A 19,648-nucleotide genomic window follows, 5' to 3' on the forward strand; every position below is an offset into this window, starting at 1 on the left:
TGACAATAAATTACCCAATGGTCCTCAGTGGCCCTCAGTTACCCAATGCCCCTCGGCGGTCACACCTGTAATGCAGAAGAGGGTGCTAAAATCTCTGGGTCCGCACAGGTCGCCAATGGAAACTGACCTTAGCAGCGTTTAACACCCGAACCCTCTCGAGTGAGCCCAGCTTAGCAGTACTCTTTGAGGGCCTAGCAGACATTTCTTGGGATATCATCGGTCTTAGTGAGATAAGAACTGGTGAGGCCTATACATTGCTGAATAACAGACATGTCCTCTGCAATAGAGGTCTCCTAGAGAAGAATCAATATAGGGTAGGATTCCTAATCCATAAGGGTATAGTGCGCAACATTGACGGCGTCTACAGCATTATTGAGAGGGTAGCTGTAGTCGTAATGATACTTATTAAGAGGTATAAATTGAAAGTAGTACGAGCCAATGCTCGAAGATCCAGTCACAATGATGAGGAAGTAGATCTGTTTTATGAAAATATTCAATTGGCGATGAGAAAAGTGCAAACTCAGTATCCTGTAGTAATGCGCGACTTCAATGCAAAAGTGGGGAAAAGGCAGGCTGGTGAACCATCAACTGCCAATTGACGGTTTGCAAAAATACTGCTGCGCATGCGTGAACACGGCTGTCACTAGCGCCCTCTGCATGGTTAGATGCGAAAAGCAGACGAACATCCACCTGTGTGGAGGTGCGAATGTGTTCGCGCTCTTTTTGTGACCATGCCGGCTAGTTCTGTCGCGTATGGGTGCTCAAATTGCTTCAGTGGCAAAGGGAGCATCAGTTTATTTCGCTTTCCGTCTGAGCAGACGTATCCGGCGAGGAGAGCAGCATGGATACGAGCCGTAAGGCGAGTAAACCTCGATGGCTCAGCTTGGCAACCGAGCGAGTACTCCAGAATCTGCGGAGCTCATTTTGTTACAGGTAGGTTAAGCGTTCTGTTTACACGAGGTATTTTGACAACATAACTAACTTCATCTCACCACAGGCCACCCGTCGAACTTCAGCAAGCACCCCGACTATGTGCCCAGCGCGTTCACCAACGCACGGTCTGTCGGCGCAGCGGCAGTGCGGAGGCATAGACGTTGGATGAACAGACAGGACACAGAATGTGAGTCACCGAATATACTTCAACGCTAGTACACTGAAGCGATTGTGGATGCGTAAAAAATAATATCGCCTTCAAGCGCTGTGCTTAATGATTGATAAATTGGCCGCTGTAGAAAGCCGGGCAATCTTCGCTCGTTCTCGCGTGCGGTATGTAACCGATACTCGTTTCGTTTCTCGTCTCCATTGTTGTTTGTTGCTCGAAGCAGCGCATTCGTCCCACGAAAACGACTGCGTGTACAATTTGGTTAGCTGTTTTGCTTCTTTTTGTCATAACTGTACATCAGTTCACTGGTCTCGCGCAGTTTGCGCGCCCCTGTGATCTTTCTGCCAACATTTCACAGTATGGACCTGCTGCGTTCTGTGACTGGGATTATATAGTGCACAAAGTTCCTGAGACGCAAGGAGCTTCATATTTCTGCAGTGTGTGTAAAGTAGAAGCCATACTTCTGTGGCGTTTTAAGCGCAGTGAATATCAACTCCAGTGACGGCGATTACAGAAATAATGCACTTATCTTTTTAGCGAAGAATGCATGGCATGTAGAGCGAAGGCGTGAGGTAAATGTTTTCATGCTTGCGGCACCGCATGCGATGTTTCATGTGACATCTTTACTGCCTTTTTTAAAATATCTATGGCAGGTGCTACCAGCTGCACATCTAGTAAACAAATCATCAAGTCTGATTCTGCAGCTGCACGGTGCCCTCAAACAACTCCTTCCAGCTCAAATGAGAATGGTAAGTGCTTGCCAACATTACTTGTTTCAACAAATGTTTACAAACCTGCTCTGCTAGGTCTTTGTATGTAAGTGTACACAATGGTATAATTTAAAAAAAATGTTTTAGCAAAGAATGTAAATATTTTGAACAGGAAAGTAGTAGTGCTGGTCAGGGGGTGGATTAAAATTTCTTTTTTTGCTTGACCATTGGCAGAGATCCAAGCACTGTAAAACATTCCTGTGTCTTTAGTAGCTCAATACACTGGATTGTGGGAAAGTAAATAGTTACATTTACCCTCCAGTCATCTGTTCAATGAAATCTGTTGCCAGCAGTAATAGTTAGGCCATACGAGCAAAAACAATTGCTCAAGCACCACACAAAATTTTGTGGGGCTAGAAACTAAAAAAAGGAAAATTTAATTAACCCAATCTCTAAAGGACCTCTCACCAGTTTTTGGCCATTGCAAATGGAAAAGCATAGCACATAGACCACGCAGTGGCAATCATGTCAGCATAGTGCCAAGCAACTGCGCAGAGTGAAAATATTTGAAATTTCTAATGGAAGCCCACGCACCCTGCTTCTCGAGGGCACGACAGTGATAGAGTTAAGGTCCCATGCACAAATGCCTAATAGGGCACACTGACTACAGCATAATTGATTATGGCACATGACTTAGGTCAATTCATCCACTGCAGAATGATGGGTGCCAGTGGGAGTGCGCCATGCAGCAAAGAGAGGAACAGAAAGAAAAAGGAAGTGGTACTAGCCACGTAAATGTAGCACGGTCCCTTGGCTCCGGTTTGGGAGAATGCAGAGAAGAGCACTTGCGAACTCTAGTTGAGGCAGTAGGAGAAACCACCTATGCTGGCTGTGAAGCATGCCTTTTGGCAGCATGGCAACATGCTCCTCTTAAAATGAACCGGTTCCGAAAATGTTTGCTGTAAAACACTCCCAGGAGGTGCCCCAAGTACAAACCTAATTTGCAGTGATGCCTAGGGCTCTGTTAACAGGATTCCATTTTTAAGAAAGTGTGCAGGCACTTGCTCTTAGCAGACTACTTCTGTTACTTTTGACTCATAAAATGTCTGTTTGATTTGCCTGCACCATTGTGAACCAGTTCATAGTGGGGGCACGAGGAGTTCAGAAATTTTTCAGCTCAATCTAAGTGGTGCGGGCATGACTTGTTGCTTGAAAAAAATGCCGAGGTGCAGACACGGTGCTGGCGTTTTTCTGCCTAGAATGCATCAACCGTCTTGCTTTGAGAGGTCCCGAAATGCAGGTATGGTCAGCCTCTGAGGTATGAATACTCTGCATTGCATAAACGCAGCAGACATTCATACGAAGGGTTTCAGTGACTGCGCTGCTGCTTCACACCTGCACGTCTGCACAAAGTTGGCAGTCAGTAGGCATAGTTACAGCAATATCATGAACCAGTCCTGCACCATTTGAAATGAAAGGCATGGCTTAGAGGGTGCCATTGCTGCACCACCTGAACAAACGGCAGGCTCAGCACCTTTTGAACTGGTTCAGGTTGTGCAGGCAAATTGAACAGAAATAAAAATTAGCTCTGGTATGTGCAGTCATACAGGCAAAGTGTTGCTTCTTTCTTTGGTTCCTGATATATGAAGCTGAGGCTCATCAACCAGGAGCCACCTGTTTATTTTAACTGAAGTATATTGAACTTGCAAAGGAGATTGTCACATCCGCAAACATCGAGGAGGCACCACAGTTGGAGGCTCTGCCAAATGGTAAATATCACTATGCATTTTTTTGTGCACTTGTGACAAGTTTCTCTCCACCAAGTTACAATACGCACATGCTCACATTCCCAAGCGCATCTTGAAGAGCCACTGCTCTTTCATAAGTTTGCAATGGATGGTTTAATGATTGAACTACCATTCTTAAAGGTATTGTAATGCAGTAATGACAGCAGAATTGCCTCTATTTTTGTTTGTAGCTGTAGAAAAGTTGTGGAATATGTGGTAGTTATAATTAACGAATAATGTATATAATATTTAGTCTCTGGTGTTTAGGAGGTTATTGCTAAAACATTTTCCTCCGATAACCACATAGATTACACGGCGCAGAAGCTATCTTGCACAATGGGTTGTATGCACCACCATTGCTCTTCCTTTCCTGTGTCTATAAATGTTCCACTCTTACCACACTGTTCTTTTCACATTACATTACCGAGCGAGTATTTGTAAAGACAGCTGTGGTCTTGTGCTTACATCAGCACCTTGCACAGGGTGTAATGCGCTACCATTGCCCTTGCTTTCCTGTGTCTAAAAACGTTCCACCCTTACCCCACGGTGTTTTTCACATTACATTACTGAGCTAGTATTTGTAAAGACAGTTACACCACTGTGGTCTCGTGCGTGCATCAGCACCTTGCATAGGATGTCAACTGGTATGCAAATGTTGCATTCTGCTGTACGTCACCGGGAGCACGGACTTCCTCAAACCATTCATCATAATGACTTTTTTCTGTGCTCCTGGCATCAAATAGGAAGGTTAAACTAACTTAATTTAGCTGTAAGGCTGGCCAATAAGAATATGTTCACTTCCCGAGATGCAACTTTGTTCATGTGCCATTCTTGCAGAGGAACTTGCTTCACCTTCTGGCTCATCTGCTTCATCTCAAGAAACACCATTTGTGAATGCCTCATGTAATGGTAAATATTGTTAGCATGTGCAGTTTGAAGGCAGTTATTTATATTAACTGCCACTTCACGGTGAAGCCCTTCTAGTAATGGAATATCAGCATATACTTGGACTTAGTGGGAAGGCAACAGTAATATTTACTTAGATTTTTTCGAAACTGCTGCACACTTTGGACTTCAGCAGGTGTTCAGATTTCTCCTCATGCTTGACTGAAATGCTGAACTTCCCACAGCGCTTTCCTTAGGGGGAAACTACAGAAAAAAATTACGGCAATCTAGATTGAAATAATAGGCTTTTGAATAACAAATTCATCATTAATAGCTAGAATAGAGGTTTCATAAGTAAGAAAATGACAAAAATTGGAATGGCACCACTCCTTGTGACGTATGTTGCCTATTGTGTAATGTCTGCATTGGCCGATTCACAGAGAGTGTCACAGAGGGAGGTCATGTGGAATTTATTTTGTCCTTTGTGGTGTGGATGGTTCAAATTGAAGAGCAGCAGCGGGACCTTCCATGACAACTTTCTGTGCAATACTGTCAAACGAAATGCAATGATACACAATGGAAAAATCTGTTGATGTAGCTCAACCTAACATTTTCCTTTAGTGTCCCTTTAAGAGTAGGTGGGAAAATCACCCTATTCACAACAGTTAAATCTTCCTCCTATTATTTTACAGACCGCATAATCTTCCTGGTGGAGCATATATTCTAAATATTTTTTTTGTAGGCAATGCTAGTCAATGCTGCATGTAAACAGTGCTGGGTGCAACTTGCACTTGCCAAGCTTGTGTAGAAAAAATGAAAATGTGCTTGATTTGTCAATATTTTTAGTACTGACCAGTCATGAAATATGATCTAATATGTTTTCACCACTATTACAGATTTGGAACAACAATTGGAAAACGAACATTGGAAATCAATTGCTCAAAACATGGAAAAACGGCTTGGAATTTTGCACCAAACTGTTGCAACATTAGAGAAGAAGAATGCGTCCCTCGAGAGAAAGCTTGATGAAGCTCGCTCGCAGATGCTAACACTGAGTGTAATTAAAGCGTCACCAAAAGCATGTATGTATTACACAGGCCTTCCCAGCTATGAAGTTTTTCAGTCATTGTTTGAATACCTGGAGCCACGTGCAAGTAACATGTCATACTGGGGATGGACAAAGAAGAATTACTGCGAAGCGCGTGGTCGACCTAAAGAAAATGGCCTTGTGACTGAATTTTTCATGATTCTAGTGCGCCTCAGGACTGGTATGCCGGGAAAGAAATTGCGCGCTACTTCACGATGTCGGAAAGCCAAGTGCGCCGGACATTTGCTACTTGGATTAACTTCCTTGAGCGTGAGCTTGCAGCCATCACCTCTATTCCATCACGAGATGAAACTGGGCCTTATGTTCCGAGATGCTTCCGCTTCTTTGAGAACACCAGGCGTATTTTGGATGCAACAGAAGTTAGAATTCAGCCTCCTTCGTCAATAGGTGCACAGCGCCAGACCTTTTTCTCATATAAGCACTTCAATACATACAAAGTGCTTGTTGGCTGTACCCCTTATGGCTACATAGCATTTGTGTCTCATCTCTGGGGCGGATCTGTATCAGACAAGACAATCCTTGGAAGTTGTGGGCTTTTAGATTGTTTGGAAGTAGGGGATGCCATCATGGTCAATAAAGGCTTAACTTTCCCCTACTTACCTGCTGGTGTGACAGTGTACCGTCCCCCATTCCGAGAACGCCATGAAACACAAATGCCTGCGCAGGATGTGGAGCAAACACGTCGTATTGCCGCTGCAAGGGTGCATGTTGAGAGAGCAATATCCCGCATCAAAGCTTTTCACATTTTGGATAAGCCATTTCCTATCTGCATGATTGACACAGCAGAGCAGGTATTTAAAGTGTGCAGTTACCTAAGCAACTTCCGAAACCTGCTAATTAAAGATGATGACGAAATCAATTGAGCAATTTTTGTTGTGACAGAATGACGTCAAGGCCACACCCCCTCTTCGTACCTAGATAAACAGCGCACGTTTTGGGAATAAAGCCGTTCCTATTCCTGCTATCGGAGTAGCGTCTGTATGCATGCTACAAGTGGCAACGAAGATGGGATCCGAAGCCTAGGCCGAGATTGCGCAGTACAAGAAGAATGGCGAAGTTTTTGGATTTTTAGCCTTTCGTCAATGATGGCGAAAAAGATTTCATGTCTTATGTTGAAAGATTTGACCACTACTGGAAAGTGACCCAAAACAAAGATGACAGCCTGAAGAAATCTGCCTTTATAACGGCCATTGGTAAACGCCCCTACAAAACGCTGAAGGACCTGTTGTTACCAGCGAAGCCAGAAGACAAATCATTCGATGAAATCGTTGCTGTCCTGAAAGAAGACTACTCTCCGGGAAGCAAAGTTATCGCCGAAAGGTTAGTTTAATCCCCGCTACCAGATGGAACGCGAGACAAATATGCACCTTTGCAGTGGAACTACGCCATGTGGCAGCAAGATGCGACTTTGGGCCGTTCCTGGACGATGCTCTTCGAGACAGGTTCATGGCTGGCCTCAGCGGCGCTTCAATTCAAGCCAGCTTTCTGAAGAAAAAGGAGCTAAGCTTCAAAACTGCATGACCTAGCTAGAAGCGCGGAACTGGCTGCGAAAGAATCCAAACGCTTCCGCCCAACCTCTGACAAGACTTTTCTCGATGAAGGCGTCCACGTCATTCAGAAGGGTCAGCAAAGACGAAAGGCAAGGACTGCGGTGGGTCTTGCAGCCGGTAATTTGTTACCGATGTTCGAAGCAACACGATGCTGGAGACTGTCCATATTGAAAGGCAAGGTGTCAACACCAGTGGTCGTTGTCCCCAAGGCAGACAAGAAGGCGAGGCTGTGTGGAGACTTCAAAATTACCTTAAATCCTTGCATAATGACGGAGCATTATCCATTACCCTTAGTAGAAGACATCTTTGCAGTAATTGCGGAGGGTAAGGTCTTCACGGTCTTAGACCTGACCACTGCGTATCAACAAATAGAAGTGCACCCCGACTCTCAAAAGCTGTTGACGCTTAACACGCACATCGGCTTATTTCAGTGCCTCCGCATGCCATATGGAAATTCCAGTGCCCCAGCTATATTCCAGTCGGTGATGGATCAAGTACAGTAAAAGCTCGTTAATTCGAACCGCAAGGGAAGCCGCTTTAGTTCGAGTTAACGAAAGTTCGAACTAACGAAAGTGAAGGAGAGCAACAGTACACTGCGATTTGGGAGCAGTAGGGCATGTCAGAAAGTGATGGCGTTTGCTGCGGGCACACGCCATCTTCAAGTCGAAGCTCTGGGTCCGACTGTGCTCCACCACCGATGTCCACCGAAACGAACGTTAGCGGAGGCTTAACACCATCACAATGAATCGCGATGGCCGATACCTCCTAATCTGAAAACAGAGGTGCACAACCGATGAAGACTGCCGAGACAAAGACGCTGAACATGTGAAGGTGGCGAAGGCCCTGATTCGTTGGTTCTTGATTGCAAGCGCAGCTGCGACGTACTTGATTCGCTGTGTTTTGGCGCTTGCCGTGCCATCTCCGCACAACATTACCAGCTGTACAAGATTTGTAAAGCCTCCGAGATTCGCAACGGGCAAGAAGTCTCGGAGGTTACGTAGAACGGAGAGGCGGCAGCCGCTGCTGGCTTCTGGCTCACCCCGTGCAGGTTAGATTTTTTTCCGATTTTGCCTTCTCTCGCCGTTCTCTCCGTTTCGGAGGCAATGCAGCCTTGTGTGTAGGCAGTAGGCGTGTTTCTCTGGCCGTGTGCCAGGCGAGCGTAGTTCGAATTATCCGTGAGGGAACCTTCTCGCGTTCGAATTAACGGACTTTTTTATACATAGACTTCTGTGGAGCTTGGCCGGACCAAATCGTACAGTTCGAATTATCCATAAATTCGAATTATTGAAGTTCGAATCAACGAGCTTTCACTGTATTAGAAGACGTGAAGTGCGTTGCCTGCTACCTCGATGATGTCCTCATCACTGGAGCGTCCGAAAGGGACTGTTTCGAATGCATTGAAGCCGTCCTTACTCAGTTTCGGGAGCACGGCGTTCGGCTCAAGCAAGAAAAATACAAATTCTTCAAAGACTCTGTCGCCTATCTGGGGCATATTAGTGCAAGTGTAATTAAGTCGTGCAAGAAAATGGTTGAAGCTGTTAGGAATGCGCCAGCTCCAAGGAATGAATCGGAACTAAGAGCGTACCTTGGGATGCTATCTTTTTGCTCCAAGTTCATCCCCAACATGTCCACACAGCTGAAACCCCTATATCAATTACTGAAGGGAACTCGGCAGTGGCAGTGAACCAAAGACGCAGAAAAGTGCTTCCAGAGGAGCGTGCGTTGGTTAACGAGTGACAGTGTCCTAACCTTCATCTGGAGAAGTCCATAGGCCTTGTAGCAGACGTGTCTGCATACGGAGTGGGGGCGGTACTCTTCCACGAAATCAAAGGAAATGAAAAACCGATAGCGTACGGTTCGCGAAGCCTCAGTAAAGCAGAGACTGGGTACTCCCAAATAGGAAAAGAAGTGCTTGCCGTGGTGTTCGCTATCAAACGATTTCATAAATATATTTATGGATGAGAGTTCACTGTATACTCTGATCACCTGCCATTAGATGGCTTAGTCGGACACAAGCCCATTCCAGCACTATCAGCTGCCCGAATGCAGCTCTGGATGCTGCTACTTACGGCATACCGTTACAAATGGGTATACAGGAAAGGGAAGGCTCTCGCTAATGCAGTCGCATTATCGCGGCTTCCGCTAAAGAAAGAAGCTGACGTCAGTGACTATGTGCACTTTTTCTCGGCAACAGATGAAATGCCGTTTTCAGCTGAAGCTATTCGGAAAGCAACAAAGGAGGACCCACTCCTTTTGAAGGTCCACTTCTTCACATTAAATGGATGGCCAGCAAAAGTTGGTGATGAAAATGTAGCACCATACTTTACTAGACGCCATGAACTATCGTTGGATCGAGACTGCATGACCTGGGGCAATCGCATAATTGTGCCAAATGCGCTTGTTTTAAAATTGCTGCACGAAGGACATCCACGTGCGACTAGAATGAAAATGCTTGCGAGGAGCCATGTGTGGTGGCCTCAGCAAACTTCGGACATAGAAGACACTGTCCAGAGCTGTGCAGTCTGTCAATTTAGGCAAAACACGCCATCCCACGTAGACTTCACTCCTTGGGCCCATGCACGCAAACGATGGGAAAGAGTGCACTTGGACTTCGCTTTTGCAAATTCATGCTGGTTACTAGTCCTGATAGATGCTTATTCCAAATGGGCAGAACTTGTCTGCATGAAAACAACTACAGCGGAAGCAGCTGTGCTATAGCTGCAAAGAATATTTGCCAGTTTCGGTCTACCGCAAATGGTCGTCACAGACAATGGACCACAGTTCACGTCTGCTCAGTTCTCAACATTCCTTGCCTCTAATGCCATACACCACCTCACTTCTCCGCCCTATCATCCTGCTTCGAATGGGGCGGCGAAACTACTTGTGCAAACCATCAAGAAAAGCCTACTAAAGCAAATTGGAGAATATAAAAAGCGTGGCAAGTATATGCAGCATTGCGTTGATCAGTTTTTGTTCCTGTACAGGAACAGGCCCTGCGCATCAACAGGGATTACACCAGCTCAGTTGTTTTTGACATGGCCCCCAAGAACACGTCTTAGCCTCCTGGACCCGGAGCTGATTAACCAGTTGAAGACTGAATCGCGTCAGCCCACTTTTGCCCGCTCAAGGTCAACATGGCGCGAGTTCACAGCAGGTGACGAGGTGTGAGTGAAAGGAACTCGTCCGGGGGACCCTCTTTGGTTAGCAGGCACCATCACGCGCCGTATTAGTGCCGTCACGTATACAGTGCGGGTGAATAACGAAGAACGTTTTGTGCATGCCGTCCATATTGTTTCAGCTAAGCGCCCGGATTACCAGCCAGCCAGAAGCTCGTATTCAGTCCTACAACTTACAGGACGGCTCGATCGAGCAGACCCCATGGCGGCCCGAGAAATGGCAGCCCTTCCAGACCATCCATAGGGCGACGATCAGACACTGCAAGACCAATCTTCGAATGAGCCCCCAGCATCGGGGCGCCTTGAAGATCACCAAGTGATATATCATGTCTGATGAAAGCACATGCGCTATCTACACGCACGATTGCCACGTGCATGCACCTGCCCCTCACCGTTACTAAGTCTTTCCACCTTTGACTATAGATAATGACGCAGAATAAAGGAGGTGTGATTTGTTTCTTGACAACCCAGCTGTCCAGTCTGTTCGTTGCACACGCGAATGAAACAGGCGATATCCGGCCCCGAGAGCTCGGAGCAGGTTCCAGTGCGGTCTACTCCTGAAACCTTAAGGTGCAGTACATGAACACACAAGCAACCAGAAAGACGGGGTTACAATTAAAAAGAAAATTAAAGCTGGCAGATTTAAGACTAGATTTAAGAGAAGGCTTTAGCTCAGCCCAGCTGTAGTGGCTGAGTGTATATGGTGTTGCGCTGCTAGGCACAATGTCACAAGATTAAATCCCAGCTGCAGTGGCCACGTTTCAACCGGCGTGAAATGCAAAAAAAAACGCTCGTGTACCATTCGTTTGATGAATGTTAAATAACCCCAAGTGGTAAAAATTATTCTGCAGTCCCCCACCACAAGCATGCCTCATAATTCCACTAAAACCCCAGAATTTAAGCTTTTTTTTTTACCTCGAGATGAACTCTGATGCTGCCTATGGAAATGCATGCAAAACACAGAAGTGCCTTCATGAAAAAACTTAAGCTGATTACTACGAAAAGTGTCGCATTGGACAAAAATTCTAGCAAGTGCAGGGAGCAGAATTTAAAGTGCGGGCCCATATTCTTTTCATAAAGTTCAACAATGCAATGCTTTCAACTGCAAGTGCAAACAGAATGTTAATGCTGGTGATAATTTATACATGGCCCTGCTTCAGGTTGATAGCAAATACTCCAAGCTAACGCATGTGCGTTCTCCGATGAAGTGATACCCAATTGAATTTATCGTGACAGTGGTTGTGCGAGCAGTCTCTTGAGAATATTGTTTTCACTTGCTCTCAGATATCAGTTATTCTGAACATGCAAGCAGCCTCTGCACTTTGTCTTCAATCTGTTATACACGACGGTTGTTCCATATGCTACTCGTCATTGGAAATAAACTTCAAATGTCTAAACACAGCGGCTCGTAATTGCGTGTTATCCTGAAATTGTTGCACTGTATCTAACCTTGCGAGACTATCAATGCACATGTGTACTCAGGTTTGTGACGGGAGCTGACTCGCATATATTCAGTGAGCCTAACATTGTATTCCAGAATGAGTTCTCAGTGGCAATAAGCATATCTCTAGCAATAAATGTCAAGCATTAATGCAGGAATAAGTTCCTTATACAGGCGCAGAAGCCTGACTACATTCTACAAATGCATACCATAAATGCCGTTGGTAAACAGTAGCCCTTAAATACCAAATGACAGAACCTTACACAGGAAAATGCACCACTCTGCAGGAAAGCAGGTTTGCATAAATGACCAGAGTAACAGGCAATTCACTTTCTTTATTACAAACACGAAACTGGCTCCCATGAATAGAAAACTTGATAAATACAAGATGCAATGTAGATCTAACAAAGATTACAGTAAAAGAGGTCTTCAACATAACTGAACATTAGTAGTGGGCCAATATGAAATTCTTCGAATAATCGTATTGAGCATAAAATAATCAAATATGGATGCATGTGTGTATAGCAGGAGTACTCGCACCATGCTTGTATGTTGACTATGTTAAGTACAAGTTGCCTTGGAAACATCGGTGCTCGTAGCTTAAAAATAGAACTCCTACTACACTGACATAATAGAAGCAAAAATCACAGATTGTCATGTAGGCTACTGCGAGAAAACCTAAAACAAGTATTGCATTATTTACTTTGTTTCTGCATTGCTGCAAAAAAGTTTTCAGAACAGCAGCAACACTAACAGAAGGTTTGGTTAATTTTCAAATACTTGAACAGGAATAGTTCGCATGAAATAGTCGTATTCCACAGCCCAACTCTTCGGTATATATTCCTGCCAAGTGGTACAAAAGCGAATCACCATGCCTTGCGAATGAAAGTGCACTACTCTGCAGGCAAGCAGCATTGTATAGATGACCAGATGAAGAGGAAGTGAACACACAAAGCCATTAGTATCGCTAAATTGACACAAATACACACCAAGACTAGAAGCATAAAATAATAGAACAACTATCTATAGGTAGCTTACTACGACACAGCAGCGTGCAAGGGGTGATTGTTATGAATAAACTGAACAGGACTGTCAAGAGCTACGGTAAAAAGTAAAAGTAATCATTGCACAACATTGAAAGGCATCATAACCACACGCACACATTGGTGTAGCCACGACAGCGCTTACTTTAAAGGGGTGCAAAACATGCCCGACAGTACTGCGAGTCAGTCCCTCACGCAAGTAGTCGAACAGGAGAATCGCGGTGTTTTGCAAGTGAAATTGCACTACTCTGCAGGCAAGCAGCATTGTATAGATGACCAGATGAAGAGGAAGTGAACACACAAAGCCATTAGTATCGCTAAATTGACACAAATACACATCAAGACTAAAAGCATAAAATAATAGAACAACTATCTATAGGTAGCATACTATGACACAGCAGTGTGCAAGGGGTGATTGTTATGAAGAAATGAAAGGACAGTATTGCAATTTCAAGAGCTGCTCTTAAGAAGCAAAGGTAAAGGAACAGTTACACATATTGCACATTATAGTTAAAAGAAGACGGCATGTTAAGAAGTACCAGTAACGGGCACACTTCATTCATGTACAGAGGATATATTGCACACTTATAGTAAATATTGCACAACAGAGGAACACACTAAATCTTAATGTTACATTAGATTAAATGACATGTAGCCATACCTTTTCATTCATATGCGAAGCACTTTTTGGTCATGAATGCAAACAGTGAGAGAAGCCGCTCTAGCCTTTTTAGAGTTGCCTGCTATGTATGAAACAATGTGTGCACATTCAAAGCAATAAATAACTCTCGAATTATCATTTGAGATTACTTAGGCACATTTGCAACCTTCAGATGCAATGCTGCGGAACTGCTGTCATGTTGATGTGGTGGCATGCTACACAACCACCTGCCCCGCATACATTCCTTCCACCATGTTCCATTTGAATGCCATTGGCATAGCGCAAAAAAAAACGGTGAATAGGCACAGAAAAACATAACACATGCAGCACTAACTTTCAACAACAGATTTATTTCCAAGAGGAGCAGTACATATGTCGTCCACTGCGTGCGTCGCTGGGCACATGCTCCGGAAATGTCAGCAAACGAAAAAAGCACAAAACATGAGGCTAGAGCAAGCTTGTGGTAAGCTATTATGACATGAACGACAATTCTAATTGTTTTGTTGATAATACTATGAAAGGTTCGCTGATGCATGCGTCAGCACACATGGCTATGTATTATCAACAAAACATTTAGAACTTTGGCGCACATGATAATAGCCTACCATGAGCCTGCTGTTGTCGTGCATGTTTTGTGTTTTTTGCATTTGCTGAAATTTCCGGAGTACGACTTATGTACTGCTCATCTTGGAAATAAATCTATTGTTCAAAGTTAGCGCTGCATGTGTTATGTTTTTATGCGCCTCTTATCCCCTTCTTTTTTCCGCTATGCCAATAGCATTCAATATGATGCATGAAGAAGCCAAACGTGCAACTTTATTCCCCTATGTCCTCCCCCCAAGAAGTTAAGCTAAACTATTTACATATCTGCCGTGGTTGCTTAGTGGCTACTGGCTATAGTTTCGGGCTGCTAAGCACATGGTCACGGTATATAATCCCGACCACAGTGGCCGCATTTCGATGGGAGCAAAATGTGAAAACACCCATGTACTTAGATTTAGTTGCACATTAACAAACCCCAGGAGGACCAAATTTCTGCTGTCCCCCACTACGGTGTGCCTCATAATCAGATTGTGGTTTTTGCACGTAAAACCCCATAATTTCAAACTACCACACATCCTGGCACTACAGCTTCATCCACTTCAGCCTCCGTAATGTCACTGCAAGACCATTTCCAGGCTTACAAACATAGAAACCTTGTGGCAATTTCTTGTATGAAACATACTGTCCATTTAAATAAAGGGTGCCCAGTCGTTTCACACGCTTTGTTATTAGCTCTGGCACAAATGCTCACTTAGTAAAATGCAGCAGGGCTGGCAGCATTTCACTTTCCCAAAAATTACTGTTAAAATACATCCTCTGTATGTGAATGCAGTTTGGCTCACCTGCTTGCTCATTTTCTGTCCAAATTACAAAGTCACACCATGCATGGCCAGTGATGGCCATTTGCCCTTGCACTTGAAAGTAATACGGGTGATCTTTCTTGAGTACTACTTCATAATCTTCCTCAAGGGCACAGAAAAACTTTCTGTCCTTACTTGCCTCTTCAATTGTAAGGCCCTTCTTCTAGAGGGGACACTTAACTTCCAAAAGACCTTCTTCTCCATCTAAAACAATAATTCTGTCAGGTGAAGCTGCCAGAAAAGGATACTGCGGATGAATGTGCAGCCTAGTTTCATGGCTTTGCACATTTGTGCCTCTCATTTGCTGGAGCTGCACATACAAATCAACAACATCCTTCTCATGCTTCCGTCCATATGCTATTGCCTCTGACATTGCTTTACCACATGGATAGAATACTGTCCTTAGCAAGCCTTCAGGCTTGACACAACGGCAAAACCGTTTAAACATGGATGCAGTTAGGCGACCAGTGCGTGCAGCATTCCACAGTTTGTTATCTGCCTGTCCTAAAGCCTGAAGGCGTAAAGCTTCACGCTCGGCACCATCTAAGGCTGGCAGAGATTGCAGACGCGCATTTATTACGCCCTGTACATGCGTGTCTGACAGGTTATCTTCATCTGCAATCTTGGGCTTTGCTGTGTCCATTTCTCTCTTAGGAGCGCATTCTGCTGTGCCGAGGTAGTGCAATACCTGCAGAGTAGGGAAACAAGTGCGTAGCTTTTTTTCCCAGAGCAGCCACATCGCCACATGGCAGCAAGTTACTGGTGGGGCTATAATCCCTCCTTCGTTTCGTGCGAGCCGGTTGATTTACTAAGTGTCGCTGGAAGGGAATTTCTTTCAGGAGCACCCTTGGAGCTGGCTTCTTGGCTGGAATAAAACATATGCAGTATATTACCAATGTAACTTTATGTACTCATTTCTATTAAATGTGCTCAGTATTGTGTTTCTGCAGGAAGGTACCTTGTAATTTCAGTGAGTTCAGCTGTCAGCATGGTGCATTATGAAACACGAGTTCAAGAAATGGTGCGTTATAACTGCAACACAACGTCACTGTTTGCCCTGTTGTAGCGTCCAGTGAAATAAATTTTTTTAAGGCTGGAGAGCATGAGTGATTTGAAACACCCAGGTCTAAGCATACACTCAATGTTGAAGCGAGTTCAAACTACAAAACACCATGCTTGTTTGGAATAATACAATACATTGCACACCTTCTGAAGGCACAATCCATCTGCAGGGTACGTCGGTGCAGGTAGTCTTGTGAGCTGCCTTCTCCGCAACTGCGAGCAACGCCGCAGCCACATGCTGGCAGCTTTCACTCAGGCTGCAAGCCAAACATAGATGAATATATGTGATAATGATAAAAGATACAGGCAAAGATATGACGTCTGATGTAAAGCATAAATACTACGATCACAAACACATATACAGGTATGGCCATTTCGTGTTGCGTTGAATATTTGGAGTGCATGCATTTGGAAGCCCTCTACAAATAGGTGCAAAGGTGGCATGCAACAGATGTCTGCCAAGGGTGCTCACGACACCTGCCACGCAGAGATGACACGACGGCACACAGGCTGCGCTACCTCGCTGCTCTTGGTACAAACTCTCAACGTCCTACTTGCTGCTTGTTTCGATCTGCAAGCTTCGGGACACCCTTAAATGCAACCGCGTTTGCCGGAAAAGTGATAAACTCAATACAGACGAACACCGACAGAGTGTGCGACTGCGCACTGGTGTCGCTCGCGTTATTTCGCGATCTTCACACTACCGGACGAAATCAATCTGCCTGTCCAAGCGTTCACATTTGCGTATTTGCCCTCCGTACAGAACTGTCAATATTCTAAAATATATGGCACACTTTTTAAGCGTACGCCTGTAACAGATACGTACACGTCCCAAAACCTACACGATTCTCGAAGCCGGCTACTCGCGGGGCAAGATGACCTCCCGTACTCGTGTGGGCTGCGGCTGCTTCGACAGCTCGTTCAACGCTGTGCAAGAGCTTGCAGATCGACAAAGAACAGCACAGCACGCGGATGAAAAAATCAATTTTAATACAGAGCTTTAGATTAGGGGACGCAAGCCACACCGAAGCGTTGGGGAAGGCAAACTCTATTGTTGGCCTTTCGTGCTTTTTGGTGCTCGCTTTGGGTTCTTTTATACGGCCGGAGGTTAGCGTCTCCGATAGGTTTCGTGCGGCTTACGCCCCCTAATATTCATGTCTGTAATGCCCCCCATGTCTTGCACAACAAACCGATATAGAAACAAGTGTGCTCACCTGGCGACAGATTTCAGTGGGCTCCAACGACGTTGCCTGTTGCTTTGTCAAACCACGCGGAAACTACGTAAAATCCACTCCTCATCGACGGAAGACACATCGCTCTCCTCAGACCGATAGTGGTATCGCCAGTGTCTAAATTCACTCTGATATTCTTGACATATTTTTCTTCTCTCAGTGCCCAGCCTCGATGCGCCTAACGAACGGTTGAAGTTTTTGAGTTTAGATAGCGCCACACACAGTCAGTTTGGATGTTACACTTGGTCAAGTCGGAAGTCCATGCAGCGTCCGAAAACTGGCACGGAAAGACGTCGTCTTCAATCATTTTTTTACAGCAGCCGCTGGATGAAAGATAGCACGGAAAGTCGCTGTCGCATGGGCGCAAGCCCACAAATGAAACACGCTGTCTAACCATCCACCCTCGCACCCAGAGCGCCGAAGCTTCGTTTGCTGTACGATAGATGGCGCTCACTATTTTGCAAACCGTCAGTTACGGCGTCTATTCTAGGAACGCTAGAGGAGAGATGCTGGTAGAATTCGCAGAAAGGAATACATTTCAAAGAATGAACAACTTTTTCAGGAAGCGCAGCAACAATAGGTGGACCTGGAAAAGCCCTAATGGTGAAACAAGAAATGAAATTGACTTCATACATTCTGCTGATCCCAGCATAGTGCAGGATGTAGAAGTGATAGGTAGGGTAAAGTGCAGTAAGGATAGGTTAGTGAGGGCTAGGATTCACCCCAGTTGCGAGAGACAAAAAGCAAAATAGCTCAAGAAGAAACAGGTCAAGCTTGAGGACGTAAGGGAAAAAGCAGGCAAATTCAGGCTGGTACTTGCAAACAAATGCGCAGCCTTAGAACAGAGCAATAATGATCATATGGAGCCAATAAATGAAACCGTAACTAGGTTGGCTTCAGAAGCAGCCGTTGAAGTGGGAGGCAAGACACTAAGCCAACCAGTAGGCAAGCTCTCGCAAGTAACAAAGTAGCTAATAAAGAAACGACGTAGAATGAAAGCGTCCAACTCAAGAGATAAAATCGCAGAACTGCCAAACTGATCAACAAGGTGTGGGATGTCGTGTCTGCCGAAGGACGAATCCTAACATAAAAACGTAGCGACTCTTTATTCGACTAAGGATCGCAGCGGACGGGCATACCAACACTACGTTCGTCCATGTAGCGGAAGGTAGAAAGCGGTCCTTCTCAGCCAGGCAGCCTGTTTTCATAGCCACCCCTCGGTGACGCATACCTAGGGTGACGTGGCGGTTGCGCTATGCTTTATCGGCCACGCACTCTAGCGTGCAGCTGTGTTATGCTGGGCAGGATGATAAGACGGAGGGTGCGCAGAAATATCCGCGGAGTGTGTCGCCAAAAATGGGTGACATCCGAAACAATAACGTGAGAAAGGCTGAGGAAGCCGTAAAAAATTGACGCATCCTGAAATCAGCGAGAAAGAAACTTGGCATAGGACAAGCCAAGATGTATGTACTCAAAGACGAGCAGGGTAATATCACAAGCAATCTCAAAGATACAGTAAAGGAAGCGGAAGAATTCTATACTAACCTGTACAATGTTCACAGGAGTTAGGACACCTCCATTAGAAAGAGTAATGAACAGGATACAGAAACTCCTCCTATAATAGCGGCAGGCGAAGATGGAATAACAGTCGATTTAGTCAAAGATGAAGGAGACATATTGCTTCGAAAACTGGCGGCTCATTATACGAAGTGTGTATCGACTGCAAGGGTCCTAGAAAACTGGAAGAATGCAAACATTATACTGATCTACAAAAAGGGAGATGTTAATGTTCTGCCGTGGCCAAGAAAAGACGACGACGCAGGAAACCAGGGCAGCAACGAATGTCCTTTATTCGAAAGTGCCTCTGCTTTTATAGCATTGACGGTCCTACGTCATAGGCATGTGCTGAACTGATACCTGATACCACCGTTAGAGAATTGAAAAATTATAGGCGCATTAGCTTACTGCCAGTATTATGTAAAATATTTACCAAAATAATCTCCAATAAGGCCAACACTGGACTTCAGTCAACCAAGGGAACAGGCCGGCTTCAGGAAGGGATACTCTACAATGGATCACATCCATGTCATTGATCAGGTTATCGAGAAATCCGCAGAGTGCAATAAGCCTCTCTATACGGCTTTCATTGATTACGAAAAGGCATTTGAGTCAGTAGAGATACCAGTAGTCACAGAAGCATTACGTAATCAAGGTGTACATAACGCTTATGTAAATACCTTGGAAATAATTACAGCCGTTCTACAGCTACCTTAATTGTACACAAGAAAAACACTAAGCTACCTATAAAGCAAGGAGTTGGACAAGGATACACAATCTCTCCAATGCTATTCACTGCGTGCTTGGAAGAAGTAGTCAAGCTATTAAAGTAGGAAGCCTTATGAGTAAGGATAGACGGCGAATATCTTAGCAACTTTCGTTTTGCCGATGACATTGTTCTATTCAGCAACAAAGCAGACGAGTTACAACA

The 19,648-nt window shown here is 44.8% G+C and overlaps 2 long non-coding RNA genes and 1 pseudogene across 2 annotated transcripts; 2 read left to right on the forward strand and 1 right to left on the reverse strand.

The window, feature by feature from the left end:
- The first annotated feature begins 816 nt into the window (after positions 1 to 816).
- LOC135902854 (uncharacterized) lies at positions 817 to 3,578 on the forward strand. Its single transcript, XR_010564627.1, has 4 exons — positions 817 to 933; positions 998 to 1,120; positions 1,756 to 1,851; positions 3,462 to 3,578. It is a non-coding gene; the product is annotated as an uncharacterized lncRNA (long non-coding RNA).
- A 2,149-nt stretch (positions 3,579 to 5,727) lies between these two features.
- LOC139054398 (uncharacterized) lies at positions 5,728 to 6,455 on the forward strand (annotated as a pseudogene).
- A 9,015-nt stretch (positions 6,456 to 15,470) lies between these two features.
- LOC139059362 (uncharacterized) lies at positions 15,471 to 17,466 on the reverse strand. Its single transcript, XR_011514111.1, has 3 exons — positions 17,143 to 17,466; positions 16,073 to 16,185; positions 15,471 to 15,731 (listed from the first exon to the last, which is right to left on the reverse strand). It is a non-coding gene; the product is annotated as an uncharacterized lncRNA (long non-coding RNA).
- Positions 17,467 to 19,648: the final 2,182 nt, after the last annotated feature.

Source organism: Dermacentor albipictus, chromosome 1, assembly GCF_038994185.2.
Source record: "Dermacentor albipictus isolate Rhodes 1998 colony chromosome 1, USDA_Dalb.pri_finalv2, whole genome shotgun sequence".
Classification (NCBI taxonomy): domain Eukaryota; kingdom Metazoa; phylum Arthropoda; class Arachnida; order Ixodida; family Ixodidae; genus Dermacentor; species Dermacentor albipictus.